The sequence below is a fragment of the Lissotriton vulgaris genome, chromosome 8 (genome assembly GCF_964263255.1).
Source record: "Lissotriton vulgaris chromosome 8, aLisVul1.2, whole genome shotgun sequence".
Lineage (NCBI taxonomy): Eukaryota > Metazoa > Chordata > Amphibia > Caudata > Salamandridae > Lissotriton > Lissotriton vulgaris.
The window spans coordinates 154,897,531-154,925,121 of NC_141696.1; the positions used below are offsets into that span (position 1 = coordinate 154,897,531).

The 27,591-nt window shown below is 44.7% G+C and overlaps 21 non-coding genes across 21 annotated transcripts; all 21 read right to left on the minus strand.

Moving 5' to 3' along the window:
• Window positions 1–126: 126 nt before the first annotated feature.
• Window positions 127–209, minus strand: TRNAL-CAG (transfer RNA leucine (anticodon CAG)). Its single transcript has one exon. It is a non-coding gene; the product is annotated as a tRNA-Leu (tRNA).
• Window positions 210–2,937: 2,728 nt separating this feature from the next.
• TRNAL-CAG (transfer RNA leucine (anticodon CAG)) lies at window positions 2,938–3,020 on the minus strand. The gene has a single exon. It is a non-coding gene; the product is annotated as a tRNA-Leu (tRNA).
• A 1,739-nt stretch (window positions 3,021–4,759) lies between these two features.
• TRNAL-AAG (transfer RNA leucine (anticodon AAG)) lies at window positions 4,760–4,842 on the minus strand. Its single transcript has one exon. It is a non-coding gene; the product is annotated as a tRNA-Leu (tRNA).
• Window positions 4,843–5,034: 192 nt separating this feature from the next.
• Window positions 5,035–5,117, minus strand: TRNAL-CAG (transfer RNA leucine (anticodon CAG)). The gene has a single exon. It is a non-coding gene; the product is annotated as a tRNA-Leu (tRNA).
• A 632-nt stretch (window positions 5,118–5,749) lies between these two features.
• TRNAL-UAG (transfer RNA leucine (anticodon UAG)) lies at window positions 5,750–5,832 on the minus strand. The gene has a single exon. It is a non-coding gene; the product is annotated as a tRNA-Leu (tRNA).
• A 3,750-nt stretch (window positions 5,833–9,582) lies between these two features.
• On the minus strand, window positions 9,583–9,665 carry TRNAL-AAG (transfer RNA leucine (anticodon AAG)). The gene has a single exon. It is a non-coding gene; the product is annotated as a tRNA-Leu (tRNA).
• Window positions 9,666–10,572: 907 nt separating this feature from the next.
• Window positions 10,573–10,655, minus strand: TRNAL-UAG (transfer RNA leucine (anticodon UAG)). The gene has a single exon. It is a non-coding gene; the product is annotated as a tRNA-Leu (tRNA).
• A 2,013-nt stretch (window positions 10,656–12,668) lies between these two features.
• TRNAL-UAG (transfer RNA leucine (anticodon UAG)) lies at window positions 12,669–12,751 on the minus strand. The gene has a single exon. It is a non-coding gene; the product is annotated as a tRNA-Leu (tRNA).
• A 1,299-nt stretch (window positions 12,752–14,050) lies between these two features.
• On the minus strand, window positions 14,051–14,133 carry TRNAL-CAG (transfer RNA leucine (anticodon CAG)). Its single transcript has one exon. It is a non-coding gene; the product is annotated as a tRNA-Leu (tRNA).
• A 632-nt stretch (window positions 14,134–14,765) lies between these two features.
• Window positions 14,766–14,848, minus strand: TRNAL-UAG (transfer RNA leucine (anticodon UAG)). The gene has a single exon. It is a non-coding gene; the product is annotated as a tRNA-Leu (tRNA).
• Window positions 14,849–15,872: 1,024 nt separating this feature from the next.
• Window positions 15,873–15,955, minus strand: TRNAL-AAG (transfer RNA leucine (anticodon AAG)). The gene has a single exon. It is a non-coding gene; the product is annotated as a tRNA-Leu (tRNA).
• Window positions 15,956–16,862: 907 nt separating this feature from the next.
• TRNAL-UAG (transfer RNA leucine (anticodon UAG)) lies at window positions 16,863–16,945 on the minus strand. The gene has a single exon. It is a non-coding gene; the product is annotated as a tRNA-Leu (tRNA).
• A 1,024-nt stretch (window positions 16,946–17,969) lies between these two features.
• Window positions 17,970–18,052, minus strand: TRNAL-AAG (transfer RNA leucine (anticodon AAG)). Its single transcript has one exon. It is a non-coding gene; the product is annotated as a tRNA-Leu (tRNA).
• Window positions 18,053–18,243: 191 nt separating this feature from the next.
• Window positions 18,244–18,326, minus strand: TRNAL-CAG (transfer RNA leucine (anticodon CAG)). Its single transcript has one exon. It is a non-coding gene; the product is annotated as a tRNA-Leu (tRNA).
• A 2,015-nt stretch (window positions 18,327–20,341) lies between these two features.
• Window positions 20,342–20,424, minus strand: TRNAL-CAG (transfer RNA leucine (anticodon CAG)). Its single transcript has one exon. It is a non-coding gene; the product is annotated as a tRNA-Leu (tRNA).
• A 632-nt stretch (window positions 20,425–21,056) lies between these two features.
• Window positions 21,057–21,139, minus strand: TRNAL-CAG (transfer RNA leucine (anticodon CAG)). Its single transcript has one exon. It is a non-coding gene; the product is annotated as a tRNA-Leu (tRNA).
• A 2,014-nt stretch (window positions 21,140–23,153) lies between these two features.
• TRNAL-CAG (transfer RNA leucine (anticodon CAG)) lies at window positions 23,154–23,236 on the minus strand. Its single transcript has one exon. It is a non-coding gene; the product is annotated as a tRNA-Leu (tRNA).
• A 2,015-nt stretch (window positions 23,237–25,251) lies between these two features.
• Window positions 25,252–25,334, minus strand: TRNAL-CAG (transfer RNA leucine (anticodon CAG)). Its single transcript has one exon. It is a non-coding gene; the product is annotated as a tRNA-Leu (tRNA).
• Window positions 25,335–25,966: 632 nt separating this feature from the next.
• Window positions 25,967–26,049, minus strand: TRNAL-UAG (transfer RNA leucine (anticodon UAG)). The gene has a single exon. It is a non-coding gene; the product is annotated as a tRNA-Leu (tRNA).
• A 1,024-nt stretch (window positions 26,050–27,073) lies between these two features.
• TRNAL-AAG (transfer RNA leucine (anticodon AAG)) lies at window positions 27,074–27,156 on the minus strand. The gene has a single exon. It is a non-coding gene; the product is annotated as a tRNA-Leu (tRNA).
• Window positions 27,157–27,348: 192 nt separating this feature from the next.
• On the minus strand, window positions 27,349–27,431 carry TRNAL-CAG (transfer RNA leucine (anticodon CAG)). The gene has a single exon. It is a non-coding gene; the product is annotated as a tRNA-Leu (tRNA).
• Window positions 27,432–27,591: the final 160 nt, after the last annotated feature.

Genomic DNA, 27,591 nt, shown 5'->3' on the forward strand with positions numbered 1-27,591 from the left:
GGTCATGAGGGCTAGAGCAAGAAAAAAACTCACTGCACTTTTCCAAGTAGACAACCATATAAGCCCATGTGAGGGAAATGATCTGATTTTTTCTCTCCCAAGAAAAAAGTAGAGTAAACACACAATTGTCAGAAGTGGGATTTGAACCCACGCCTCCAGAAGAGACTGCGACCTGAACGCAGCGCCTTAGACCACTCGGCCATCCTGACTTGCATTTATAGAACCTTCCACAGGCCAGACAGCCATGCAAGTGGGGTACCGAAAAAGCATGCCCTCAATTTATTTATCCTATTATAAGTACTTCCAACAGATCTTTGAACAATCCATAGAGAGCAGTACCTATGAAGAACTCTTCATGCCTTTAAGGCGTACAAAGAGAAAGTGCTATTAACCAGCCACTTGAACGGCCCAAAGCTGCTTTGAAATTGAGTCAACAGCCACCTCTTGGCTAGCTAAAGCAAATTCAACAAGGAATTTCAATGTCACAACATAGGGTGGAATACGCAAATCTAAGCAGCCCCTGATCACAGCCCTGAGGAAATTGCCGTAAGTGTGCTGGAGTCCAACTGTCTACCAGATGCTAGGCATTCTTCCATATTTGCATGGCCTGTCTGGCCAGGGCATACAAGAGCATGACTCTTCCAGATGAGCTCTTACATGGGTCCTATGCTCATATAGTAAGGACTGCACTTTGTCAGCAAGACTTTATACAACCGAAATATATGAGAAACCCCAGCTCTCTTGACTAGATGAGGACGGAATCACATCCCAGGTGAAGACCAACAGATGCAACTTCCATCAGATGTTAACCTGAAAAAGGAGATTACATCTCCAAAAGTCGTGTCAGAAGTGGGATTTGAACCCACGCCTCCAGAAGAGACTGCGACCTGAACGCAGCGCCTTAGACCACTCGGCCTTCCTGACTTGCATTTATAGAACCTTCCACAGGCCAGACAGCCATGCAAGTGGGGTACCGAAAAAGCATGCCCTCAATTTATTTATCCTATTATAAGTACTTCCAACAGATCTTTGAACAATCCATAGAGAGCAGTACCTATGAAGAACTCTTCATGCCTTTAAGGCGTACAAAGAGAAAGTGCTATTAACCAGCCACTTGAACGGCCCAAAGCTGCTTTGAAATTGAGTCAACAGCCACCTCTTGGCTAGCTAAAGCAAATTCAACAAGGAATTTCAATGTCACAACATAGGGTGGAATACGCAAATCTAAGCAGCCCCTGATCACAGCCCTGAGGAAATTGCCGTAAGTGTGCTGGAGTCCAACTGTCTACCAGATGCTAGGCATTCTTCCATATTTGCATGGCCTGTCTGGCCAGGGCATACAAGAGCATGACTCTTCCAGATGAGCTCTTACATGGGTCCTATGCTCATATAGTAAGGACTGCACTTTGTCAGCAAGACTTTATACAACCGAAATATATGAGAAACCCCAGCTCTCTTGACTAGATGAGGACGGAATCACATCCCAGGTGAAGACCAACAGATGCAACTTCCATCAGATGTTAACCTGAAAAAGGAGATTACATCTCCAAAAGTCACATCAGAAGTTGGATTTGAACCCGCGCCTCCAGAGGAGACTGCGGCCTAAACACATCGCCTTAGACCACTCGGCCATCCTGACAGTGCAGAGTCTTAAGAAATGTATAAAAGTCACTCAGAAATTTCTGCCTCCATGCAAGCCTGAAATAATTTAAACCTTCAAACACAAGGTGCAACTTTATGCACAGGTCAATAAACACAGAAGATCACATGTGAAAGCATTTCATTTCACAGGTGTACAATTTTTATGCTTTTAGAATACCTCATACCTCTCACCAGCTATTTAGGGTCCTGTATTATACTCACAAAATTACCTTGCATGCGACCTCTCTCTCTACACAAACAACTACTGCACAGGAAGTAGGAAGGCAGAAGGTGGGGCATATTATGCAAATGTATGCTGTCATTGTGCCTTGCAGATTCATGCAGGATTTCTAGATCCTTGCTGGATACAAGAGAGCAGACCTTGTTTCAGATCAACTGTCCCTAGCAGGGAACGTCTGAGCACATGCAGTCTTTTGCTCTCTAGCCCCTGGCCTGGGACTTACCCTCACTGGCTGAGGCGTGAATTTCTGCATACCAACGTTGCATAGATGGTACGTATGTGGTCGGTTTGGGATGGGTGGGAGGTCAAAAGCAGGGAAAAGTATGTCGCCTTCACTTCTAGTCTCCTCTTCTAGGCCTACCTGCCGTTCACTCACTCTGTCTTTGTTTCATTCTCTCCTTCCTCAACACCCCTTCTCACTCACTCGCTCTATCACTTGTGCTCTTTCCCCTTGCTCTGCATTTCATAGTGGAAACATCTCTTGAATGGAGCATTAGAAAATGAGATTACATAAAATTATCAATCTACTTATTGGAAACCAAAAATATCACAAGTCTGAATGTAACCCATTTCATTAATAAAAGGGACTTTTTAAGCACCCCCCAAAAAACACATAAAACACCACGAGTGCTAGAAGAATATTATACGAGCTTGAAGACAGAATTGGGCAAATTAATTTGCAGTTGAAACTGAAGTTGTTACTTATTCAGATATTATATGCACTGCCAATTTTTAGCTGAGATTCTAAAAGAACTCAGAGACAAAATGGACTTAAAGGTTTGTCAGAAGTGGGATTCGAACCCACGCCTCCAGGAGAGACTGCGGACTTAACGCAGCGCCTTAGACCACTCCGCCATCCTGACCACACGTTGCTTGATCATCTACAGAGAGGGAAAGATATTGTGAACCAAAAAAAGCACACATCTTAGGTCATGAGTGGCTAGAGCAAGAAAAAAACTCACTGCACTTTTCCAAGTAGACAACCATATAAGCCCATGTGAGGGAAATGATCTGATTTTTTCTCTCCCAAGAAAAAAGTAGAGTAAACACACAATTGTCAGAAGTGGGATTTGAACCCACGCCTCCAGAAGAGACTGCGACCTGAACGCAGCACCTTAGACCACTCGGCCATCCTGACTTGCATTTGTGGAACCTTCCACAGGCCAGACAGCCATGCAAGTGGGGTACCGAAAAGGCATGCCCTCAATTTATTTATCCTATTATAAGTACTTCCAACAGATCTTTGAACAATCCATAGAGAGCAGTACCTATGAAGAACTCTTTAGACCTTTAAGGCGTACAAAGAGAAAGTGCTATTAACCAGCCACTTGAAAGGCCCAAAGATGCTTTGAAATTGAGTCAACAGTCACCTCTTGGCTAGCTAAAGCAAATTCAACAAGGAATTTCAATGTCACAACATAGGGTGGAATACGCAAATCTAAGCAGCCCCTGATCACAGCCCTGAGGAAATTGCCGTAAGTGTGCTGGAGTCCAACTGTCTACCAGATGCTAGGCATTCTTCCATATTTGCATGGCCTGTCTGGCCAGGGCATACAAGAGCATGACTCTTCCAGATGAGCTCTTACATGGGTCCTATGCTCATATAGTAAGGACTGCACTTTGTCAGCAAGAATTTATACAACCGAAATATATGAGAAACCCCAGCTCTCTTGACTAGATGAGGACGGAATCACATCCCAGGTGAAGACCAACAGATGCAACTTCCATCAGATGTTAACCTGAAAAAGGAGATTATATCTCAAAAAGTCATGTCAGAAGTGAGATTTGAACCCACGCCTCCAGAGGAGACTGCGGCCTAAACACAGCACCTTAGACCACTCGGCCATCCTGACAGTGAAGAGTCTTAAGAAATGTATAAAAGTCACTCAGAAATTTCTGCCTCCATGCAAGCCTGAAATAATTTAAACCTTCAAACACAAGGTGCAACTTTATGCACAGGACAATAAACACAGAAGATCACATGTGAAAGCATTTCATTTCACAGGTGTACAATTTTTATGCTTTTAGAATACCTCATACCTCTCACCAGCTATTTAGGGTCCTGTATCCTACTCACAAAATTACCTTGCCTGCGACCTCTCTCTCTACACAAACAACTACTGCACAGGAAGTAGGAAGGCAGAAGGTGGGGCATATTATGCAAATGTATGCTGTCATTGTGCCTTGCAGATTCATGCAGGATTTCTAGATCCTTGCTGGATACAAGAGAGCAGACCTTGTTTCAGATCAACTGTCCCTAGCAGGGAACGTCTGAGCACATGCAGTCTTTTGCTCTCTAGCCCCTGGCCTTGGACTCACCCTCACTGGCTGAGGCGTGAATTTCTGCATACCAACGTTGCACAGATGGTACGTTTGTGGTCGGTTTGGGATGGGTGGGAGGTCAAAAGCAGGGAAAAGTATGTCGCCTTCACTTCTAGTCTCCTCTTCTAGGCCTACCTGCCGTTCACTCACTCTGTCTTTGTTTCATTCTCTCCATCCTCAACACCCCTTCTCGCTCACTCGCTCTATCACTTGTGCTCTTTCCCCTTGCTCTGCATTTCATAGTGGAAACATCTCTTGAATGGAGCATTAAAAAATGAGGTTACATAAAATTAACAATCTACTTATTGGAAACCAAAAATATCACAAGACTGAATGTAACCCATTTCATTAATAAAAGGGACTTTTTAAGCACCCCCCAAAAAACACATAAAACAGCACGAGTGCTAGAAGAATATTATACGAGCTTGAAGACAGAATTGGGCAAATTAATTTGCAGTTGAAACTGAAGTTTGTTACTTATTCAGATATTATATGCACTGCCAATTTTTAGCTGAGACTCTAAAAGAACTCAGAGACAAAATGGACTTAAAGTTTTGTCAGAAGTGGGATTCGAACCCACGTCTCCAGGAGAGACTGCGGCCTTAACGCAGCGCCTTAGACCACTCGGCCATCCTGACCACATGTTGCTTGATCATCTACAGAGAGGGAAAGATATTGTGAACCAAAAAAAGCACACATCTTAGGTCATGAGTGGCTAGAGCAAGAAAAAAACTCACTGCACTTTTCCAAGTAGACAACCATATAAGCCCATGTGAAGGAAATGATCTGATTTTTTCTCTCTCAAGAAAAAAGTAGAGTAAACACACAATTGTCAGAAGTGGGATTTGAACCCACGCCTCCAGAAGAGACTGCGACCTGAACGCAGCGCCTTAGACCACTCGGCCATCCTGACTTGCATTTGTGGAACCTTCCACAGGCCAGACAGCCATGCAAGTGGAGTACCGAAAAGGCATGCCCTCAATTTATTTATCCTATTATAAGTACTTCCAACAGATCTTTGAACAATCCATAGAGAGCAGTACCTATGAAGAACTCTTTAGACCTTTAAGGCGTACAAAGAGAAAGTGCTATTAACCAGCCACTTGAACGGCCCAAAGCTGCTTTGAAATTGAGTCAACAGCCACCTCTTGGCTAGCTAAAGCAAATTCAACAAGGAATTTCAATGTCACAACATAGGGTGGAATACGCAAATCTAAGCAGCCCCTGATCACAGCCCTGAGGAAATTGCCGTAAGTGTGCTGGAGTCCAACTGTCTACCAGATGCTAGGCATTCTTCCATATTTGCATTGCCTGTCTGGCCAGGGCATACAAGAGCATGACTCTTCCAGATGAGCTCTTACATGGGTCCTATGCTCATATAGTAAGGACTGCACTTTGTCAGCAAGACTCTATACAACCGAAATATATGAGAAACCCCAGCTCTCTTGACTAGATGAGGACGGAATCACATCCCAGGTGAAGACCAACAGATGCAACTTCCATCAGATGTTAACCTGAAAAAGGAGATTACATCTCCAAAAGTCATGTCAGAAGTGGGATTCGAACCCACGCCTCCAGAGGAGACTGCGGCCTAAACACAGTGCCTTAGACCACTCGGCCATCCTGACAGTGCAGAGTCTTAAGAAATGTATAAAAGTCACTCAGAAATTTCTGCCTCCATGCAAGCCTGAAATAATTTAAACCTTCAAACACAAGGTGCAACTTTATGCACAGGACAATAAACACAGAAGATCACATGTGAAAGCATTTCATTTCACAGGTGTACAATTTTTATGCTTTTAGAATACCTCATACCTCTCACCAGCTATTTAGGGTCCTGTATCCTACTCACAAAATTACCTTGCATGCGACCTCTCTCTCTACACAAACAACTACTGCACAGGAAGTAGGAAGGCAGAAGGTGGGGCATAATTTGCAAATGTATGCTGTCATTGTGCCTTGCAGATTCATGCAGGATTTCTAGATCCTTGCTGGATACAAGAGTGCAGACCTTGTTTCAGATCAACTGTCCCTAGCAGGGAACATCTGAGCACATGCAGTCTTTTGCTCTCTAGCCCCTGGCCTGGGACTCACCCTCACTGGCTGAGGCGTGAATTTCTGCATACCAACGTTGCATAGATGGTACGTTTGTGGTCGGTTTGGGATGGGTGGGAGGTCAAAAGCAGGGAAAAGTATGTCGCCTTCACTTCTAGTCTCCTCTTCTAGGCATACCTGCCGTTCACTCACTCTGTCTTTGTTTCATTCTCTCCTTCCTCAACACCCCTTCTCACTCACTCGCTCTATCACTTGTGCTCTTTCCCCTTGCTCTGCATTTCATAGTGGAAACATCTCTTGAATGGAGCATTAGAAAATGAGGTTACATAAAATTAACAATCTACTTATTGGAAACCAAAAATATCACAAGACTGAATGTAACCCATTTCATTAATAAAAGGGACTTTTTGAGCAACCCCCAAAAAACACATAAAACACCACGAGTGCTAACCTCTGGAACCTACTAGACACCATCTCTCCTGACGTCGCCTTCCTAACGGAAACATGGATGAACGCTTCCTCCGCCCCTGACATCGCCATCGCCATCCCTGATGACTATAAGATCACACGCAAGGACCGCACCGACCATACAGGAGGTGGAATCGCTATCGTCCATAAGAAAACAATCCGCATCTCAACCAGCTCTGATGCCAACCTCGCCAACTCCGAACACCTTCACTTCCAGATCCACATCGACCCCAAGACCACACTCAGAGGCACCCTCCTTTACAGACCACCAGGACCACGCGCAAAATTCAGTGAAGACATCACGGACTTCATCACCCCACACGCGCTCCCCTCCAAAGACTACATCCTTCTGGGAGACCTCAACTTTCACCTTGAAAAGATCAGCGACCGCAACACCGCCACCCTCTTAGACAACCTCGACAACCTCGGACTTAAACAACTGGTCACTTCCCCCACCCACATCGCAGGTCACACTCTCGACCCCATCTTCACCTCCAGCAACCATGTCTCCTTTCAGCCACACTACGGATCTCCTCTGGACTGACCACAGCTGCGTTCACTTCACCTACAACAAGCCGAAACCCATCATCCACCTCCAACCAACTCTACAAAGAAAATGGAACAAAATCACCACAGAACAGATCTCCACATCGCTCCTTCAAACCTCCCCAGCCCTCTCTTCTAACGCCAACGAAGCCGCCTCCAACCTCACCCTTTGGTTATCCAACACCGCCGACACCTTAGCACCACTGAAAAAACGTCAACACAAACTTGGCATCAAGAAGGCCGCATGGTTCAACGACGACCTCAAGAAGTCCAAGAAACTATGCCGCTCCCTTGAAAAGGCCTGGAAAAAAGACCCATCCACCAGCAACAAGGACGCCTTCAAAAACGCCATCCGTACTCACCACCAACTGATCCGAAAAGCCAAGAAAACAGCATTCAAAGATCGACTTGACAACAACGCCCACAACAGCAAGGAACTTTTCAACATCGTCAAGGAATTTTCCAACCCCTCGGCCAACTCCAATGACATCACCCCCTCTCAAGCCCTCTGCGACTCCCTGGCTTTATTCTTCCACAACAAAATTGCAGACATCCACAACAGCTTTGACAACCAACCCGGAAGCCAACCCACCCTACCATCAGCTGACCATCTTCCCCCCGTTAACACCCTTAACGCCTGGAAGCCAATCTCCACTGAGGACACCATCCGCCTGATGAACTCCATCCACTCTGGATCCCCCACAGACCCATGCCCTCACCACATCTTCAACAAAGCAGACTCCGTCATAGCTCCGCACCTCCGAGACGTCATCAACTGCTCCTTCAACTCCGCTACCTTCCCAGAAGACTGGAAACACGCTGAACTCACCGCCCTTCTGAAAAAACCAACAGCGGACCCCACCGAACTCAAAAACTACCGCCCCATCTCGCTTCTTCCATTCCCGGCCAAAGTCATCGAGAAAGCCGTCAACAACCAACTCGCCGCCTTCCTCGAAGCCAACAAATCCCTCGACCCCTCACAATCTGGCTTCCGAGCCAAACACAGCACTGAGACCGCCCTCATCGCAGCAACAGACGACATTAGAACTCTGCTGGACAATGGAGACACAGTCGCCCTCATCCTCCTCGACCTCTCTGCAGCCTTCGACACAGTCTGCCACAGCACCCTTTTACAACGCCTCAGAAACATCGGAATCCAAGGAAAGGCACTGGAATGGATCACTTCGTTCCTCACCGGAAGAACCCAGAGAGTCCGCCTCCCACCTTTCAAATCCGAGGCCACCAAAGTCATCTGCGGCGTACCACAAGGATCCTCACTCAGTCCCACCCTCTTCAACGTATACATGAGCCCCCTTGTGGCCATCGCCCGCCAACACAACCTCAACATCATCTCTTACGCGGATGACACTCAACTGATCCTATCTCTCACCAAGGACCCCAGCACCGCCAAAACTAACCTACACGAAGGAATGAAAGAAGTCGCCGATTGGATGAAACAAAGCCGTCTGAAACTGAACTCAGACAAAACAGAAGTCCTCATCTTAGGTAATTCCCCCTCTGCATGGGACGACTCCTGGTGGCCGGAAGCCCTCGGAAATGCACCCATCCCGACAGACCACGCACGGAACCTTGGCGTCATCCTGGATTCTTCACTCTCAATGAACAAACAAGTCAACGCCGTATCCTCTTCCTGCTTTAACATTCTTCGCATGCTCAGAAAAACATTTCGCTGGATCCCCTCCGAAACAAGGAAAACAGTCACCCACGCTCTAGTCACGAGCCGACTGGACTACGGAAACACCCTATACGCAGGTACCACCGCTAAACTCCAGAAGAAACTACAACGTATCCAAAACGCCTCAGCCAGGCTCATATTAGACATCCCACGCAACGAACACATCTCTGGTCACCTTAAAGACCTCCACTGGCTACCCGTCAATAAGAGGATTACTTTCCGACTGCTTACCCACGCACACAAATCACTCTACGACATCGGACCAGATTGCCTCAACTCTCGACTGTCCTTTTACACCCCCTCCCGACAACTTCGCTCTTCCAGCCAAGCCTTCGCCACTGTACCTCGCATCAACAAGACCACCATGGGAGGCAGATCCTTCTCATACCTGGCTGCCAAAACATGGAACTCACTCCCCGCTTACCTTCGCCTCACCCAGAATCACCTAGCGTTCAGAAAGCAGCTTAAAACGTGGATTTTTGACAAATAATCCTCCTCCCCTTCCTAAGCGCCTTGAAACTCTCTGGGTACGTAGTGCGCTATATAAATGCTATGACTTGACTATGACTTGACTTGACTAAAAGAACTCAGAGACAAAATGGACTTAAAGTTTTGTCAGAAGTGGGATTCGAACCCACGCCTCCAGGAGAGACTGCGGCCTTAACGCAGCGCCTTAGACCACTCGGCCATCCTGACCACATGTTGCTTGATCATCTTCAGAGAGGGAAAGATATTGTGAACCAAAAAAAGCACACATCTTAGGTCATGAGTGGCTAGAGCAAGAAAAAAACTCACTGCACTTTTCCAAGTAGACAACCATATAAGCCCATGTGAGGGAAATGATCTGATTTTTTCTCTCTCAAGAAAAAAGTAGAGTAAACACACAATTGTCAGAAGTGGGATTTGAACCCACGCCTCCAGAAGAGACTGCGACCTGAACGCAGCGCCTTAGGCAACTCGGCCATCCTGACTTGCATTTGTGGAACCTTCCACAGGCCAGACAGCCATGCAAGTGGGGTACTGAAAAGGCATGCCCTCAATTTATTTATCCTATTATAAGTACTTCCAACAGATCTTTGAACAATCCATAGAGAGCAGTACCTATGAAGAACTCTTTAGTCCTTTAAGGCGTACAAAGAGAAAGTGCTATTAACCAGCCACTTGAACGGCCCAAAGCTGCTTTGAAATTGAGTCAACAGCCACCTCTTGGATAGCTAAAGCAAATTCAACAAGGAATTTCAATGTCACAACATAGGGTGGAATACGCAAATCTAAGCAGCCCCTGATCACAGCCCTGAGGAAATTGCCGTAAGTGTGCTGGAGTCCAACTGTCTACCAGATGCTAGGCATTCTTCCATATTTGCATGGCCTGTCTGGCCAGGGCATACAAGAGCGTGACTCTTCCAGATGATCTCTTACATGGGTCCTATGCTCATATAGTAAGGACTGCACTTTGTCAGCAAGACTTTATACAACCGAAATATATGAGAAACCCCAGCTCTCTTGACTAGATGATGACGGAATCACATCCCAGGTGAAGCCCAACAGATGCAACTTCCATCAGATGTTAACCTGAAAAAGGAGATTACATCTCCAAAAGTCATGTCAGAAGTGGGATTCGAACCCACGCCTCCAGAGGAGACTGCGGCCTAAACACAGCGCCTTAGACCACTCGGCCATCCTGACAGTGCAGAGTCTTAAGAAATGTATAAAAGTCACTCAGAAATTTCTGCCTCCATGCAAGCCTGAAATAATTTAAACCTTCAAACACAAGGTGCAACTTTATGCACAGGACAATGAACACAGAAGATCCCATGTGAAAGTATTTCATTTCACAGGTGTACAATTTTTATGCTTTTAGAATACCTCATACCTCTCACCAGCTATTTAGGGTCCTGTATCCTACTCACAAAATTACCTTGCCTGCGACCTCTCTCTCTACACAAGCAACTACTGCACAGGAAGTAGGAAGGCAGAAGGCGGGGCATATTATGCAAATGTATGCTGTCATTGTGCCTTGCAGATTCACGCAGGTTTTCTAGATCCTTGCTGGATACAAGAGAGCAGACCTTGTTTCAGATCAACTGTCCCTAGCAGGGAACGTCTGAGCACATGCAGTCTTTTGCTCTCTAGCCCCTGGCCTGGGACTCACCCTCACTGGCTGAGGCGTGAATTTCTGCATACCAACGTTGCATAGATGGTACGTTTGTGGTCGGTTTGGGATGGGTGGGAGGTCAAAAGCAGGGAAAAGTATGTCGCCTTCACTTCTAGTCTCCTCTTCTAGGCCTACCTGCCGTTCACTCACTCTGTCTTTGTTTCATTCTCTCCTTCCTCAACATCCCTTCTCACTCACTCCCTCTATCACTTGTGCTCTTTCCCCTTGCTCTGCATTTCATAGTGGAAACATCTCTTGAATGGAGCATTAGAAAATGACGTTACATAAAATTAACAATCTACTTATTGGAAACCAAAAATATCACAAGACTGAATGTAACCCATTTCATTAATAAAAGGGACTTTTTAAACACCCCCCAAAAAACACATAAAACACCACGAGTGCTAGAAGAATATTACACGAGCTTGAAGACAGAATTGGGCAAATTAATTTGCAGTTGAAACTGAAGTTTGTTACTTATTCAGATATTTTATGCACTGCCAATTTTTAGCTGAGATTCTAAAAGAACTCAGAGACAAAATGGACTTAAAGTTTTGTCAGAAGTGGGATGCGAACCCACGCCTCCAGGAGAGACTGCGGCCTTAACGCAGCGCCTTAGACCACTCGGCCATCCTGACCACATGTTGCTTGATCATCTACAGAGAGGGAAAGATATTGTGAACCAAGAAAAGCACACATCTTAGGTCATGAGGGCTAGAGCAAGAAAAAAACTCACTGCACTTTTCCAAGTAGACAACCATATAAGCCCATGTGAGGGAAATGATCTATTTTTTTCTCTCTCAAGAAAAAAGTAGAGTAAACACACAATTGTCAGAAGTGGGATTTGAACCCACGCCTCCAGAAGAGACTGCGACCTGAACGCAGCGCCTTAGACCACTCACCCATCCTGCCTTGCTTATGTGGAACCTTCCACAGGCCAGACAGCAATGCAAGTGGGGTACCGAAAAGGCATGCCCTCAATTTATTTATCCTATTATAAGTACTTCAAACAGATCTTTGAACAATCCATAGAGAGCAGTACCTATGAAGAACTCTTTAGACCTTTAAGGCGTACAAAGAGAAAGTGCTATTAACCAGCCACTTGAACGGCCCAAAGCTGCTTTGAAATTGAGTCAACAGCCACCTCTTGGCTAGCTAAAGCAAATTCAACAAGGAATTTCAATGTCACAACATAGGGTGGAATACGCAAATCTAAGCAGCCCCTGATCACAGCCCTGAGGAAATTGCCGTAAGTGTGCTGGAGTCCAACTGTCTACCAGATGCTAGGCATTCTTCCATATTTGCATTGCCTGTCTGGCCAGGGCATACAAGAGCATGACTCTTCCAGATGAGCTCTTACATGGGTCCTATGCTCATATAGTAAGGACTGCACTTTGTCAGCAAGACTTTATACAACCGAAATATATGAGAAACCCCAGCTCTCTTGACTAGATGAGGACGGAATCACATCCCAGGTGAAGACCAACAGATGCAACTTGCATCAGATGTTAACCTGAAAAAGGAGATTACATCTCCAAAAGTCATGTCAGAAGTGGGATTCGAACCCACGCCTCCAGAGGAGACTGCGGCCTAAACACAGCGCCTTAGACCACTCGGCCATCCTGACAGAGCAGAGTCTTAAGAAATGTTTAAAAGTCACTCAGAAATTTCTGCCTCCATGCAAGCCTGAAATAATTTAAACCTTCAAACACAAGGTGCAACTTTATGCACAGGACAATAAACACAGAAGATCACATGTGAAAGCATTTCATTTCACAGGTGTACAATTTTTATGCTTTTAGAATACCTCATACCTCTCACCAGCTTTTTAGGGTCCTGTATCCGACTCACAAAATTACCTTGCCTGCGACCTCTCTCTCTACACAAACAACTACTGCACAGGAAGTAGGAAGGCAGAAGGTGGGGCATATTATGCAAATGTGTGCTGTCATTGTGCCTTGCAGATTCATGCAGGATTTCTAGATCCTTGCTGGATAGAAGAGTGCAGACCTTGTTTCAGATCAACTGTCCCTAGCAGGGAACGTCTGAGCACATGCAGTCTTTTGCTCTCTAGCCCCTGGCCTGGGACTCACCCTCACTGGCTGAGGCGTGAATTTCTGCATACCAACGTTGCATAGATGGTACGTTTGTGGTCGGTTTGGGATGGGTGGGAGGTCAAAAGCAGGGAAAAGTATGTCGCCTTCACTTCTAGTCTCCTCTTCTAGGCCTACCTGCCGTTCGCTCACTCTGTCTTTGTTTCATTCTCTCCATCCTCAACACCCCTTCTCACTCACTCGCTCGATCACTTGTGCTCTTTCCCCTTGCTCTGCATTTCATAGTGGAAACATCTCTTGAATGGAGCATTAGAAAATGATGTTACATAAAATTAACAATCTACTTATTGGAAACCAAAAATATCACAAGACTGAATGTAACCCATTTCATTAATAAAAGGGACTTTTTAAGCACCCCCCAAAAAACACATAAAACACCACGAGTGCTAGAAGAATATTATACGAGCTTGAAGACAGAATTGGGCAAATTAATTTGCAGTTGAAACTGAAGTTTGTTACTTATTCAGATATTATATGCACTGCCAATTTTTAGCTGAGATTCTAAAAGAACTCAGAGACAAAATGGACTTAAAGTTTTGTCAGACGTGGCATTCGAACCCACACCTCCAGGAGAGACTGCGGCCTTAACGCAGTGCTTTAGACCACTCGGCCATCCTGACCACATGTTGCTTGATAATCTACAGAGAGGGAAAGATATTGTGAACAAAAAAAAGCACACATCTTAGGTCATGAGTGGCGAAAGCAAGAAAAAAACTCACTGCACTTTTCCAAGTAGACAACCATATAAGCCATTGTGAGGGAAATGATTTGATTTTTTCTCTCTCAAGAAAAAAGTAGAGTAAACACACAATTGTCAGAAGTGGGATTTGAACCCACGCCTCCAAAAGAGACTGCGACCTGAACACAGCGCCTTAGACCACTCGGCCATCCTGACGTGCATTTGTAAAACCTTCCACAGGCCAGACAGCCATGCAAAAGGGGTACCGAAAAGGCATGCCCTCAATTTATTTATCCTATTATAAGTACTTCCAACAGATCTTTGAACAATCCATAGAGAGCAGTACCTATGAAGAACTCTTTAGACCTTTAAGGCGTACAAAGAGAAAGTGCTATTAACCAGCCACTTGAACGGCCCAAAGCTGCTTTGAAATTGAGTCAACAGCCCCCTCTTGGCTAGCTAAAGCAAATTCAACAAGGAATTTCAATGTCACAACATAGGGTGGAATACGCAAATCTAAGCAGCCCCTGATCACAGCCCTGAGGAAATTGCCGTAAGTGTGCTGGAGTCCAACTGTCTACCAGATGCTAGGCATTCTTCCATATTTGCATGGCCTGTCTGGCCACGGCATACAAGAGCATGACTCTTCCAGATGAGCTCTTACATGGGTCCTATGCTCATATAGTAAGGACTGCACTTTGTCAGCAAGACTTTATACAACCGAAATATATGAGAAACCCCAGCTCTCTCGACTAGATGAGGACGGAATCACATCCCAGGTGAAGACCAACAGATGCAACTTCCATCAGATGTTAACCTGAAAAAGGAGATTATATCTCAAAAAGTCATGTCAGAAGTGAGATTTGAACCCACGCCTCCAGAGGAGACTGCGGCCTAAACACAGCGCCTTAGACCACTCGGCCATCCTGACAGTGCAGAGTCTTAAGAAATGTATAAAAGTCACTCAGAAATTTCTGCCTCCATGCAAGCCTGAAATAATTTAAACCTTCAAACACAAGGTGCAACTTTATGCACAGGACAATAAACACAGAAGATCACATGTGAAAGCATTTAATTTCACAGGTGTACAATTTTTATGCTTTTAGAATACCTCATACCTCTCACCAGCTATTTAGGGTCCTGTATCCTACTCACAAAATTACCTTGCCTGCGACCTCTCTCTCTAAACAAACAACTACTGCACAGGAAGTAGGAAGGCAGAAGGTGGGGCATATTATGCAAATGTATGCTGTCATTGTGCCTTGCAGATTTATGCAGGATTTCTAGATCCTTGCTGGATACAAGAGAGCAGACCTTGTTTCAGATCAACTGTCCCTAGCAGGGAACGTCTGAGCACATGCAGTCTTTTGCTCTCTAGCCCTTGGCCTTGGACTCACCCTCACTGGCTGAGGCGTGAATTTCTGCATACCAACGTTGCACAGATGGTACGTTTGTGGTCGGTTTGGGATGGGTGGGAGGTCAAAAGCAGGGAAAAGTATGTCGCCTTCACTTCTAGTCTCCTCTTCTAGGCCTACCTGCCGTTCACTCACTCTGTCTTTGTTTCATTCTCTCCATCCTCAACACCCCTTCTCACTCACTCGCTCTATCACTTGTGCTCTTTCCCCTTGCTCTGCATTTCATAGTGGAAACATCTCTTGAATGGAGCATTAGAAAATGAGGTTACATAAAATTAACAATCTACTTATTGGAAACCAAAAATATCACAAGACTGAATGTAACCCATTTCATTAATAAAAGGGACTTTTTAAGCACCCCCCAAAAAACACATAAAACAGCACGAGTGCTAGAAGAATATTATACGAGCTTGAAGACAGAATTGGGCAAATTAATTTGCAGTTGAAACTGAAGTTTGTTACTTATTCAGATATTATATGCACTGCCAATTTTTAGCTGAGATTCTAAAAGAACTCAGAGACAAAATGGACTTAAAGTTTTGTCAGAAGTGGGATTCGAACCCACGTCTCCAGGAGAGACTGCGGCCTTAACGCAGCGCCTTAGACCACTCAGCCATCCTGACCATATGTTGCTTGATCATCTACAGAGAGGGAAAGATATTGTGAACCAAAAAAAGCACACATCTTAGGTCATGAGTGGCTAGAGCAAGAAAAAAACTCACTGCACTTTTCCAAGTAGACAACCATATAAGCCCATGTGAAGGAAATGATCTGATTTTTTCTGTCTCAAGAAAAAAGTAGAGTAAACACACAATTGTCAGAAGTGGAATTTGAACCCACGCCTCCAGAAGAGACTGCGACCTGAACGCAGCGCCTTAGACCACTCGGCCATCCTGACTTGCATTTATAGAACCTTCCACAGGCCAGACAGCCATGCAAGTGGGGTACCGAAAAAGCATGCCCTCAATTTATTTATCCTATTATAAGTACTTCCAACAGATCTTTGAACAATCCATAGAGAGCAGTACCTATGAAGAACTCTTTATGCCTTTAAGGCGTACAAAGAGAAAGTGCTATTAACCAGCCACTTGAACGGCCCAAAGCTGCTTTGAAATTGAGTCAACAGCCACCTCTTGGCTAGCTAAAGCAAATTCAACAAGGAATTTCAATGTCACAACATAGGGTGGAATACGCAAATCTAAGCAGCCCCTGATCACAGCCCTGAGGAAATTGCCGTAAGTGTGCTGGAGTCCAACTGTCTACCAGATGCTAGGCATTCTTCCATATTTGCATGGCCTGTCTGGCCAGGGCATACAAGAGCATGACTCTTCCAGATGAGCTCTTACATGGGTCCTATGCTCATATAGTAAGGACTGCACTTTGTCAGCAAGACTTTATACAACCGAAATATATGAGAAACCCTAGCTCTCTTGACTAGATGAGGACGGAATCACATCCCAGGTGAAGACCAACAGATGCAACTTCCATCAGATGTTAACCTGAAAAAGGAGATTACATCTCCAAAAGTCATGTCAGAAGTGGGATTCGAACCCACGCCTCCAGAGGAGACTGCGGCCTAAACACAGCGCCTTAGACCACTCGGCCATCCTGACAGTGCAGAGTCTTAAGAAATGTATAAAAGTCACTCAGAAATTTCTGCCTCCATGCAAGCCTGAAATAATTTAAACCTTCAAACACAAGGTGCAACTTTATGCACAGGACAATAAACACAGAAGATCACATGTGAAAGCATTTCATTTCACAGGTGTACAATTTTTATGCTTTTAGAATACCTCATACCTCTCACCAGCTTTTTAGGGTCCTGTATCCGACTCACAAAATTACCTTGCCTGCGACCTCTCTCTCTACACAAACAACTACTGCACAGGAAGTAGGAAGGCAGAAGGTGGGGCATATTATGCAAATGTGTGCTGTCATTGTGCCTTGCAGATTCATGCAGGATTTCTAGATCCTTGCTGGATACAAGAGTGCAGACCTTGTTTCAGATCAACTGTCCCTAGCAGGGAACGTCTGAGCACATGCAGTCTTTTGCTCTCTAGCCCCTGGCCTGGGACTCACCCTCACTGGCTGAGGCGTGAATTTCTGCATACCAACGTTGCATAGATGGTACGTTTGTGGTCGGTTTGGGATGGGTGGGAGGTCAAAAGCAGGGAAAAGTATGTCGCCTTCACTTCTAGTCTCCTCTTCTAGGCCTACCTGCCGTTCACTCACTCTGTCTTTGTTTCATTCTCTCCTTCCTCAACACCCCTTCTCACTCACTCGCTCTATCACTTGTGCTCTTTCCCCTTGCTCTGCATTTCATAGTGGAAACATCTCTTGAATGGAGCATTAGATAATGAGGTTACATAAAATTAACAATCTACTTATTGGAAACCAAAAATATCACAAGACTGAATGTAACCCATTTCATTAATAAAAGGGACTTTTTAAGCACCCCCCAAAAAACACATAAAACACCACGAGTGCTAGAAGAATATTACACGAGCTTGAAGACAGAATTGGGCAAATTACTTTGCAGTTGAAACTGAAGTTTGTTACTTATTCAGATATTTTATGCACTGCCAATTTTTAGCTGAGATTCTAAAAGAACTCAGAGACAAAATGGACTTAAAGTTTTGTCAGAAGTGGGATTCGAACCCACGCCTCCAGGAGAGACTGCGGCCTTAACGCAGCGCCTTAGACCACTCGGCCATCCTGACCACATGTTGCTTGATCATCTACAGAGAGGGAAAGATATTGTGAACCAAGAAAAGCACCCATCTTAGGTCATGAGGGCTAGAGCAAGAAAAAAACTCACTGCACTTTTCCAAGTAGACAACCATATAAGCCCATGTGAGGGAAATGATCTATTTTTTTCTCTCTCAAGAAAAAAGTAGAGTAAACACACAATTGTCAGAAGTGGGATTTGAACCCACGCCTCCAGAAGAGTCTGCGACCTGAACGCAGTGCCTTAGACCACTCGGCCATCCTGACTTGCATTTGTGGAACCTTCCACAGGCCAGACAGCCATGCAAGTGGGGTACCGAAAAGGCATGCCCTCAATTTATTTATCCTATTATAAGAACTTCCAACAGATCTTTGAACAATCCATAGAGAGCAGTACCTATGAAGAACTCTTTAGACCTTTAAGGCGTACAAAGAGAAAGTGCTATTCACCAGCCACTTGAACGGCCCAAAGCTGCTTTGAAATTGAGTCAACAGCCACCTCTTGGCTAGCTAAAGCAAATTCAACAAGGAATTTCAATGTCACAACATAGGGTGGAATACGCAAATCTAAGCAGCCCCTGATCACAGCCCTGAGGAAATTGCCGTAAGTGTGCTGGAGTCCAACTGTCTACCAGATGCTAGGCATTCTTCCATATTTGCATTGCCTGTCTGGCCAGGGCATACAAGAGCATGACTCTTCCAGATGAGCTCTTACATGGGTCCTATGCTCATATAGTAAGGACTGCACTTTGTCAGCAAGACTTTATACAACCGAAATATATGAGAAACCCCAGCTCTCTTGACTAGATGAGGACGGAATCACATCCCAGGTGAAGACCAACAGATGCAACTTCCATCAGATGTTAACCTGAAAAAGGAGATTACATCTTCAAAAGTCATGTCAGAAGTGGGATTCGAACCCATGCCTCCAGAGGAGGCTGCGGCCTAAACACAGCACCTTAGACCACTCGGCCATCCTGACAGTGCAGAGTCTTAAGAAATGTATAAAAGTCACTCAGAAATTTCTGCCTCCATGCAAGCCTGAAATAATTTAAACCTTCAAACACAAGGTGCAACTTTATGCACAGGACAATAAACACAGAAGATCACATGTGAAAGCATTTCATTTCACAGGTGTACAATTTTTATGCTTTTAGAATACCTCATACCTCTCACCAGCTATTTAGGGTCCTGTATCCTACTCACAAAATTACCTTGCATGCGACCTCTCTCTCTACACAAACAACTACTGCACAGGAAGTAGGAAGGCAGAAGGTGGGGCATATTATGCAAATGTATGCTGTCATTGTGCCTTGCAGATTCATGCAGGATTTCTAGATCCTTGCTGGATACAAGAGAGCAGACCTTGTTTCAGATCAACTGTCCCTAGCAGGGAACGTCTGAGCACATGCAGTCTTTTGCTCTCTAGCCCCTGGCCTGGGACTTACCCTCACTGGCTGAGGCGTGAATTTCTGCATACCAACGTTGCATAGATGGTACGTATGTGGTCGGTTTGGGATGGGTGGGAGGTCAAAAGCAGGGAAAAGTATGTCGCCTTCACTTCTAGTCTCCTCTTCTAGGCCTACCTGCCGTTCACTCACTCTGTCTTTGTTTCATTCTCTCCTTCCTCAACACCCCTTCTCACTCACTCGCTCTATCACTTGTGCTCTTTCCCCTTGCTCTGCATTTCATAGTGGAAACATCTCTTGAATGGAGCATTAGAAAATGAGGTTACATAAAATTAACAATCTACTTATTGGAAACCAAAAATATCACAAGTCTGAATGTAACCCATTTCATTAATAAAAGGGACTTTTTAAGCACCCCCCAAAAAACACATAAAACACCACGAGTGCTAGAAGAATATTATACGAGCTTGAAGACAGACTTGGGCAAATTAATTTGCAGTTGAAACTGAAGTTTGTTACTTATTCAGATATTATATGCACTGCCAATTTTTAGCTGAGATTCTAAAAGAACTCAGAGACAAAATGGACTTCAAGGTTTGTCAGAAGTGGGATTCGAACCCCCGCCTCCAGGAGAGACTGCGGACTAAACGCAGCGCCTTAGACCTCTCGGCCATCCTGACCACACGTTGCTTGATCATCTACAGAGAGGGAAAGATATTGTGAACCGAAAAAAAGCACACATCTTAGGTCATGAGTGGCTAGAGCAAGAAAAAAACTCACTGCACTTTTCCAAGTAGACAACCATATAAGCCCATGTGAGGGAAATGATCTGATTTTTTCTCTCCCAAGAAAAAAGTAGAGTAAACACACAATTGTCAGAAGTGGGATTTGAACCCACGCCTCCAGAAGAGACTGCGACCTGAACGCAGCGCCTTAGACCACTCGGCCATCCTGACTTGCATTTATAGAACCTTCCACAGGCCAGACAGCCATGCAAGTGGGGTACCGAAAAAGCATGCCCTCAATTTATTTATCCTATTATAAGTACTTCCAACAGATCTTTGAACAATCCATAGAGAGCAGTACCTATGAAGAACTCTTTATGCCTTTAAGGCGTACAAAGAGAAAGTGCTATTAACCAGCCACTTGAACGGCCCAAAGCTGCTTTGAAATTGAGTCAACAGCCACCTCTTGGCTAGCTAAAGCAAATTCAACAAGGAATTTCAATGTCACAACATAGGGTGGAATACGCAAATCTAAGCAGCCCCTGATCACAGCCCTGAGGAAATTGCCGTAAGTGTGCTGGAGTCCAACTGTCTACCAGATGCTAGGCATTCTTCCATATTTGCATGGCCTGTCTGGCCAGGGCATACAAGAGCATGACTCTTCCAGATGAGCTCTTACATGGGTCCTATGCTCATATAGTAAGGACTGCACTTTGTCAGCAAGACTTTATACAACCGAAATATATGAGAAACCCCAGCTCTCTTGACTAGATGAGGACGGAATCACATCCCAGGTGAAGACCAACAGATGCAACTTCCATCAGATGTTAACCTGAAAAAGGAGATTACATCTCCAAAAGTCGTGTCAGAAGTGGGATTTGAACCCACGCCTCCAGAAGAGACTGCGACCTGAACGCAGCGCCTTAGACCACTCGGCCATCCTGACTTGCATTTGTGGAACCTTCCACAGGCCAGACAGCCATGCAAGTGGGGTACCAAAAAGGCATGCCCTCAATTTATTTATCCTATTATAAGTACTTCCAACAGATCTTTGAACAAACCATAGAGAGCAGTACCTATGAAGAAATCTTAAGACCTTTAAGGCGTACAAAGAGAAAGTGCTATTAACCAGCCACTTGAAAGGCCCAAAGCTGCTTTGAAATTGAGTCAACAGCCACCTCTTGGCTAGCTAAAGCAAATTCAACAAGGAATTTCAATGTCACAACATAGGGTGGAATACGCAAATCTAAGCAGCCCCTGATCACAGCCCTGAGGAAATTGCCGTAAGTGTGCTGGAGTCCAACTGTCTACCAGATGCTAGGCATTCTTCCATATTTGCATGGCCTGTCTGGCCAGGGCATACAAGAGCATGACTCTTCCAGATGAGCTCTTACATGGGTCCTATGCTCATATAGTAAGGACTGCACTTTGTCAGCAAGACTTTATACAACCGAAATATATGAGAAACCCCAGCTCTCTTGACTAGATGAGGACGGAATCACATCCCAGGTGAAGACCAACAGATGCAACTTCCATCAGATGTTAACCTGAAAAAGGAGATTACATCTCCAAAAGTCACGTCAGAAGTTGGATTTGAACCCGCGCCTCCAGAGGAGACTGCGGCCTAAACACAGCGCCTTGGACCACTCGGCCATCCTGACAGTGCAGAGTCTTAAGAAATGTATAAAAGTCACTCAGAAATTTCTGCCTCCATGCAAGCCTGAAATAATTTAAACCTTCAAACACAAGGTGCAACTTTATGCACAGGACAATAAACACAGAAGATCACATGTGAAAGCATTTCATTTCACAGGTGTACAATTTTTATGCTTTTAGAATACCTCATACCTCTCACCAGCTTTTTAGGGTCCTGTATCCTACTCACAAAATTACCTTGCCTGCGACCTCTCTCTCTACACAAGCAACTACTGCACAGGAAGTAGGAAGGCAGAAGGTGGGGCATATTATGCAAATGTATGCTGTCATTGTGCCTTGCAGATTCATGCAGGATTTCTAGATCCTTGCTGGATACAAGAGAGCAGACCTTGTTTCAGATCAACTGTCCCTAGCAGGGAACGTCTGAGCACATGCAGTCTTTTGCTCTCTAGCCCCTGGCCTGGGACTCACCCTCACTGGCTGAGGCGTGAATTTCTGCATACCAACGTTGCATAGATGGTACGTTTGTGGTCGGTTTGGGATGGGTGGGAGGTCAAAACCAGGGAAAAGTATGTCGCCTTCACTTCTAGTCTCCTCTTCTAGGCCTACCTGCCGTTCACTCACTCTGTCTTTGTTTCATTCTCTCCTTCCTCAACACCCCTTCTCACTCACTCGCTCTATCACTTGTGCTCTTTCCCCTTGCTCTGCATTGCATAGTGGAAACATCTCTTGAATGGAGCATTAGAAAATGAGGTTACATAAAATTAACAATCTACTTATTGGAAACCAAAAATATCACAAGACTGAATGTAACCCATTTCATTAATAAAAGGGACTTTTTAAGCACCCCCCAAAAAACACATAAAACACCACGAGTGCTAGAAGAATATTACATGAGCTTGAAGACAGAATTGGGCAAATTAATTTGCAGTTGAAACTGAAGTTTTTTACTTATTCAGATATTTTATGCACTGCCAATTTTTAGCTGAGATTCTAAAAGAACTCAGAGACAAAATGGACTTAAAGTTTTGTCAGAAGTGGGATTCGAACCCACGCCTCCAGGAGAGACTGCGGCCTTAACGCAGCGCCTTAGACCACTCGGTCATCCTGACCACATGTTGCTTGATCATCTACAGAGAGGGAAAGATATTGTGAACCAAGAAAAGCACACATCTTAGGTCATGAGTGGCTAGAGCAAGAAAAAAACTCACTGCACTTTTCCAAGTAGACAACCATATAAGCCCATGTGAGGGAAATGATCTATTTTTTTCTCTCTCAAGAAAAAAGTAGAGTAAACACACAATTGTCAGAAGTGGGATTTGAACCCACGCCTCCAGAAGAGACTGCGACCTGAACGCAGCGCCTTAGACCACTCGGCCATCCTGACTTGCATTTGTGGAACCTTCCACAGGCCAGACAGCCATGCAAGTGGGGTACCGAAAAGGCATGCCCTCAATTTATTTATCCTATTATAAGTACTTCCAACAGATCTTTGAACAATCCATAGAGAGCAGTACCTATGAAGAACTCTTTAGACCTTTAAGGCGTACAAAGAGAAAGTGCTATTAACCAGCCACTTGAACGGCCCAAAGCTGCTTTGAAATTGAGTCAACAGCCACCTCTTGGCTAGCTAAAGCAAATTCAACAAGGAATTTCAATGTCACAACATAGGGTGGAATACGCAAATCTAAGCAGCCCCTGATCACAGCCCTGAGGAAATTGCCGTAAGTGTGCTGGAGTCCAACTGTCTACCAGATGCTAGGCATTCTTCCATATTTGCATTGCCTGTCTGGCCAGTGCATACAAGAGCATGACTCTTCCAGATGAGCTCTTACATGGGTCCTATGCTCATATAGTAAGGACTGCACTTTGTCAGCAAGACTTTATACAACCGAAATATATGAGAAACCCCAGCTCTCTTGACTAGATGAGGACGGAATCACATCCCAGGTGAAGACCAACAGATGCAACTTCCATCAGATGTTAACCTGAAAAAGGAGATTACATCTCCAAAAGTCATGTCAGAAGTGGGATTCGAACCCACGCCTCAAGAGGAGACTGCGGCCTAAACACAGCGCCTTAGACCACTCGGCCATCCTGACAGTGCAGAGTCTTAAGAAATGTATAAAAGTCACTCAGAAATTTCTGCCTCCATGCAAGCCTGAAATAATTTAAACCTTCAAACACAAGGTGCAACTTTATGCACAGGACAATAAACACAGAAGATCACATGTGAAAGCATTTCATTTCACAGGTGTACAATTGTTATGCTTTTAGAATACCTCATACCTCTCACCAGCTATTTAGGGTCCTGTATCCTACTCACAAAATTACCTTGCATGTGACCTCTCTCTCTACACAAACAACTACTGCACAGGAAGTAGGAAGGCAGAAGGTGGGGCATATTATGCAAATGTATGCTGTCATTGTGCCTTGCAGATTCATGCAGGATTTCTAGATCCATGCTGGATACAAGAGAGCAGACCTTGTTTCAGATCAACTGTCCCTAGCAGGGAACGTCTGAGCACATGCAGTCTTTTGCTCTCTAGCCCCTGGCCTGGGACTTACCCTCACTGGCTGAGGCGTGAATTTCTGCATACCAACGTTGCATAGATGGTACGTATGTGGTCGGTTTGGGATGGGTGGGAGGTCAAAAGCAGGGAAAAGTATGTCGCCTTCACTTCTAGTCTCCTCTTCTAGGCCTACCTGCCGTTCACTCACTCTGTCTTTGTTTCATTCTCTCCTTCCTCAACACCCCTTCTCACTCACTCGCTCTATCACTTGTGCTCTTTCCCCTTGCTCTGCATTTCATAGTGGAAACATCTCTTGAATGGAGCATTAGAAAATGAGGTTACATAAAATTAACAATCTACTTATTGGAAACCAAAAATATCACAAGTCTGAATGTAACCCATTTCATTAATAAAAGGGACTTTTTAAGCACCCCCCAAAAAACACATAAAACACCACGAGTGCTAGAAGAATATTATACGAGCTTGAAGACAGAATTGGGCAAATTAATTTGCAGTTGAAACTGAAGTTTGTTACTTATTCAGATATTATATGCACTGCCAATTTTTAGCTGAGATTCTAAAAGAACTCAGAGACAAAATGGACTTAAAGGTTTGTCATAAGTGGGATTCGAACCCACGCCTCCAGGAGAGACTGCGGACTTAACGCAGCGCCTTAGACCACTCGGCCATCCTGACCACACGTTGCGTGATCATCTACAGAGAGGGAAAGATATTGTGAACCAAAAAAAGCACACATCCTAGGTCATGAGTGGCTAGAGCAAGAAAAAAACTCACTGCACTTTTCCAAGTAGACAACCATATAAGCCCATGTGAGGGAAATGATCTGATTTTTTCCTCTCCCAAGAAAAAAGTAGAGTAAACACACAATTGTCAGAAGTGGGATTTGAACCCACACCTCCAGAAGAGACTGCGACCTGAACGCAGCGCCTTAGACCACTCGGCCATCCTGACTTGCATTTATAGAACCTTCCACAGGCCAGACAGCCATGCAAGTGGGGTACCGAAAAAGCATGCCCTCAATTTATTTATCCTATTATAAGTACTTCCAACAGATCTTTGAACAATCCATAGAGAGCAGTACCTATGAAGAACTCTTTATGCCTTTAAGGCGTACAAAGAGAAAGTGCTATTAACCAGCCACTTGAACGGCCCAAAGCTGCTTTGAAATTGAGTCAACAGCCACCTCTTGGCTAGCTAAAGCAAATTCAACAAGGAATTTCAATGTCACAACATAGGGTGGAATACGCAAATCTAAGCAGCCCCTGATCACAGCCCTGAGGAAATTGCCGTAAGTGTGCTGGAGTCCAACTGTCTACCAGATGCTAGGCATTCTTCCATATTTGCATGGCCTGTCTGGCCAGGGCATACAAGAGCATGACTCTTCCAGATGAGCTCTTACATGGGTCCTATGCTCATATAGTAAGGACTGCACTTTGTCAGCAAGACTTTATACAACCGAAATATATGAGAAACCCCAGCTCTCTTGACTAGATGAGGACGGAATCACATCCCAGGTGAAGACCAACAGATGCAACTTCCATCAGATGTTAACTTGAAAAAGGAGATTACATCTCCAAAAGTCATGTCAGAAGTGGGATTCGAACCCACGCCTCCAGAGGAGACTGCGGCCTAAACACAGCGCCTTAGACCACTCGGCCATCCTGACAGAGCAGAGTCTTAAGAAATGTATAAAAGCCACTCAGAAATTTCTGCCTCCATGCAAGCCTGAAATAATTTAAACCTTCAAACACAAGGTGCAACTTTATGCACAGGACAATAAACACAGAAGATCACATGTGAAAGCATTTCATTTCACAGGTGTACAATTTTTATGCTTTTAGAATACCTCATACCTCTCACCAGCTTTTTAGGGTCCTGTATCCGACTCACAAAATTACCTTGCCTGCGACCTCTCCCTCTACACAAACAACTACTGCACAGGAAGTAGGAAGGCAGAAGGTGGGGCATATTATGCAAATGTGTGCTGTCATTGTGCCTTGCAGATTCATGCAGGATTTCTAGATCCTTGCTGGATACAAGAGAGCAGACCTTGTTTCAGATCAACCGTCCCTAGCAGGGAACGTCTGAGCACATGCAGTCTTTTGCTCTCTAGCCCCTGGCCTGGGACTTACCCTCACTGGCTGAGGCGTGAATTTCTGCATACCAACGTTGCATAGATGGTACGTATGTGGTCGGTTTGGGATGGGTGGGAGGTCAAAAGCAGGGAAAAGTATGTCGCCTTCACTTCTAGTCTCCTCTTCTAGGCCTACCTGCCGTTCACTCACTCTGTCTTTGTTTCATTCTCTCCTTCCTCAACACCCCTTCTCACTCACTCGCTCTATCACTTGTGCTCTTTCCCCTTGCTCTGCATTTCATAGTGGAAACATCTCTTGAATGGAGCATTAGAAAATGAGGTTACATAAAATTAACAATCTACTTATTGGAAACCAAAAATATCACAAGACTGAATGGAACCCATTTCATTAATAAAAGGGACTTTTTAAGCACCCCCCAAAAAACACATAAAACACCACGAGTGCTAGAAGAATATTACACGAGCTTGAAGACAGAATTGGGCAAATTAATTTGCAGTTGAAACTGAAGTTTGTTACTTATTCAGATATTTTATGCACTGCCAATTTTTAGCTGAGATTCTAAAAGAACTCAGAGACAAAATGGACTTAAAGTTTTGTCAGAAGTGGGATTCGAACCCACGCCTCCAGGAGAGACTGCGGCCTTAACGCAGTGCCTTAGACCACTCGGCCATCCTGACCACATGTTGCTTGATCATCTACAGAGAGGGAAAGATATTGTGAACCAAGAAAAGCACACATCTTAGGTCATGAGTGGCTAGAGCAAGAAAAAAACTCACTGCACTTTTCCAAGTAGACAACCATATAAGCCCATGTGAGGGAAATGATCTATTTTTTTCTCTCTCAAGAAAAAAGTAGAGTAAACACACAATTGTCAGAAGTGGGATTTGAACCCACGCCTCCAGAAGAGACTGCGACCTGAACGCAGCGCCTTAGACCACTCGGCCATCCTGACTTGCATTTGTGGAACCTTCCACAGGCCAGACAGCCATGCAAGTGGGGTACCGAAAAGGCATGCCCTCAATTTATTTATCCTATTATAAGTACTTCCAACAGATCTTTGAACAATCCATAGAGAGCAGTACCTATGAAGAACTCTTTAGACCTTTAAGGCG